The following is a 4,104-nucleotide window of genomic DNA, read 5'->3' on the forward strand; positions in this document are numbered from 1 at the left end:
GATAAATTTAATGCTACACTTAGGGTAGCAATATGTTTTCTAAGACCTGTTCCATGTAAAGTTCATGGTCGTTCTGCACAACATTTCGTAGAAAACCTCCGCATTAATTCGCAAGCATTTAAATACTTAAAACAACTTTTGTTATATCCTAAGATTCCAAATAAAAATGTGTTTTTAGCAGAAACATGAGCATCACTTCGGTATTTTAAAACTATTTCAATGGATTGTAGTAACTGAGCTGATAATAATACTGTTACAGTCCGCATCAATTTTCCGCGTATGGTAAATTGCACATATTTTTTTGCTATTTCTCGTACTTTACTTGACAGAGATTGAAATAAATCTTTGTCTGTAGGCTCAGAAATCTGTTCGTAGTTTTTTAAATCTTTTACGAGAAGGTGCTCTATTTCGCCCGTTCTACGACGATTGAATAATATCATAGACATAAGAGTTACTTTTAATAACTCTAACCAACTACCTGGACAACAAAATTTTTTTGCTAATATTTGACATAATATTTTACATTTTTTATTAAGATAATTATGAAGCTTGCTGATATCCATTAAATGGAGTTTCGTTTTTTTAATTCTTTTATTTTCTTCTTGCGACTCCAAAGCAGCTTTATTAACGCTATTTTGAAAATCATCGATGAGAAGAGCAAGAAATTCCTCAATATCATTCTTTGTTTCATAACCTTTCTTTTTTATGCTTTGAGTAATCAATAGATTTTCTACTTTCTTAAGCAAAGTTCCCATTAGTGGTGTTGTTGTCACTTTGTAAGTATTTGTATCAGTATCAAATGCAAACTTCTTATTAACTGCTTTCTGATGTAATCTTCGTAAAATGCAGTATAATAAATTGTCTGTATGTCTATAGCTTGTACGTTTATGTCTTTGATTATTTTTAAGAAACGACCGAGATATCTAAGATGTGATCAAATTAATTTATACTGATATTGTTTACGATATTTACGACACAATCTATTGCCAAACATAATAATCAATTCATCATATCAAATTATGCACGTTACATCATCTTCTCTGAGTGCAGGAAAAATTACTTTTCGCAACGTTTCTTCTGCAACAGGATTAATACGTCCAATAATTGCTTTGCCCATAACCATCATGGATCTACTATATTTATTAGAATGACCCGTGCAACGGTTAAAATGGCGTCTGATGCTACTTTTTACAAAAAATCCCTTGCATTTTGCACAAGCCGTATAGTATTTCGCGCTTTTTGGCTTATTTTTTCGAGGACGTCTGCACACAAGAAGCTTTCCGTCATTAATATTACTTTTAGTATTATAACTAAAATTTTCATTCCTTTTTATTATTTCAATAATTCTTTTTCTTTCTATATTATTTGGTAGAAGGTCGAGAAACTTCTTAACGTCAGTTTCATTACAATGAACAGTACCCAGATATCGAGCAATCTTTGATTGCATTTTCTGGCAATAAAAACAACAGTTCTTTTTATTACTACCTTTAGGTTCTTTAGATTCCTTGACGTTAAAATTTATGTCATCAGGACAAAATATAAGGTGTAGTAAAAAGAAATCCATTATTTTTGCATGAAATTGAAGGCTTTATTTAGCATAGTTAGAATGATCCGATTTAGGTCAAATATGCACCGTTTTGTTCGATAACTTGCCATTTTGAAGGTAATCCCATTATGCCTCTCTCATAGAAACCCTTGTCCCTATTGGCAAAAAACTGGGATAGTCGATTTTCACAAGCTTTTCTTGAGGCGAATTTTTCATCAGCAAAATCATTCGCCATAAACAGGAAGAGGTGGTAATCACTTGGTGCCAGGTCCAGACTATAAGGTGGATGCATAAGAACCTCCCAACCAAGCTCCAGGAGCTTCTGGCGAGTCACTATCGATGTGTGTGGCCTGGCGTTGTCCTAATGGAACACAATTCCTCTCTTGTTGATCAAAGCTGGCCGCTTCTGGGCGATTGATTCCTTCAGACGATCCAATTGTTGACAGTACAGGTCCGAATTAAAAGTTTGGCCGTAGGGGAGCAGCTCATAGTGGATGATTCCCTGCCAATTCCACCAAACACACAGCAAAACCTTCCTGACCGTCAATCCTGTCTTGGTCACCGTTTGTGCCGGCTCACCGCGTTTCGACCACGACCGTTTTCGCTTGACGTTGTCGTAAGTGACCTACTTTTCATCACCAGTCACCATCCGCTGCAGAAATGGATCGATTTTGTTGCGATTCAGCAGCGATTCGCAGATGGAAATTCGGTCCATGAGGTTTCTTTGCGTTAACTCGTGTGGCACCCATACATCGAGCTTCTTTTTGTCCTTATTCAAGTGGTTCCAAACGGTTTTTGTGCAATGTTTAGCTCCTGGGCAATCGAAACAGTGCTTACATGACGGTCGGACTCGACGATTTCCATTATTTTATCGACATTTTCGACAATTGACCTTCCAGAGCGTGGTGCATCTTTGACATCAAAATTACCGGAACGGAATCGACGAAACCAAAATTGCGCGTGATTGGCTGTTACAGTATCAAGACCATAAACACTATTCACATTTTCAGCCGCCTGGCTTGCGTTTTCGCCTTTATCGAAGAAAAACTGTAAAATATGGCGTATTTTTTCTTTGCTGGTGTCCATCTTTGACGCGCGCTCAAACAGTACTGAATCAAACAATCACAAAACTGTCTCAGAAGTTTTTTTAGTACGAAATCTTATCTTTCTAATGCCATCTAGCGTAAACGGATCGCACTTATACAACGCGAGATACACATTACTAAAGCCATCTATTGGAAAAATAATGGATTTCTTTTTACTACACCTTATATGTTGCTCTCATTACCATTTATAGATACTTCAAAACCTGAAGAATTTTTTGAATTTTTTTCTCGATCTACTAAATTCTCCTTTATTATTGGTTTTTTCCAGAACATTCATTATTATTAGCTTCTGTGTCTGTGGAGATAGAACTAAGTTCAGAAGGACAATATTCTAAACCAGCATCTTCTTATGTGTGTGATTGAATTCAAATATCCAAAATCTAAAACAATTACCAGAACGTGTAATAAAAATGTATTGCAAATAAATGTAAACATAACAAAAAAGTATATGGCACAACGTAATAAGTAGGTATGGTATACGGATTCTAACCCATGGTCCTCCGAGGGGGGTGAGAGGCGGGGGGTATGACGTCACCGCGCGGGGTGTATTATTAGAGGTCGGTAATTAGGGGGGGAATACCGATATTACCGACGGTCGGTAATTTTTTACCGATATTATATAACATTTAATTACATAATTTTTACCAATATATAATTACACAATACCGATAATACCGACGATCGGTAATTTATTACCGATATTATATACCAACATTTAATTATTTAATTTTTTACCAACATATATTTACATAATTTTCACCAGCATATTTACATAATACCAACGATTGGTAATTTATTACCGATATCATATACCCACATTTAATTACTAAATCTTTAAATGTTTGGAAAAGAGTGGAAAAGAAGGATATGGCTACATATGATACATTGGTATGGACAGTGATGGGATATGGAGTGGAAGTATGGGGATGGAAAGAGAGAGAAGAGGTGGAGAAAATGCATGAGAGATATTTAAGATGGACGATGGGATTGGATTGGAGAACGCCGGGGTACATGGTGAAGCAGGAATTGGGGAGGGAAAAAATGAGGACAAGAGCGGGAAAAAGGGCATGGAAATTTGAGAAGAGACTAGGGGAGGGGAAATAGCGAGGAGATGCTGGGAAGAGATGAATGGAAGATGGGGGAAAGGAAGTATTAAGGAAGGTTGGGAAAGAGAGAGGGAGGAATTCCGAAGGGAGAATGGAATTGGAGTGGGTGGAGAAAAAGAGAGGGAATTAGAGGAGATGGAGGAGAGGGAGAGGGAGAGACAGAAAGAGGAGAGAGGGAAAAGGATAAAGGAGTCGAGATATAATAAATGGTATGTTAGGTTAATGAAGGAAGGAATTCCAAAGTATTTGGAGAAGGGATGGGCGGAGGAAAGATGGAGAAGGGTAATTAGATTTAGATTAGGAAACGAAATGAAAGAGGGACAGTACTGGGAAGAGGAGGAGAAAA

Source organism: Odontomachus brunneus, unplaced genomic scaffold (genome assembly GCF_010583005.1).
Source record: "Odontomachus brunneus isolate Ranch 3 - 2012 unplaced genomic scaffold, Obru_v1 Obru_scaffold_329, whole genome shotgun sequence".
NCBI lineage: Eukaryota > Metazoa > Arthropoda > Insecta > Hymenoptera > Formicidae > Odontomachus > Odontomachus brunneus.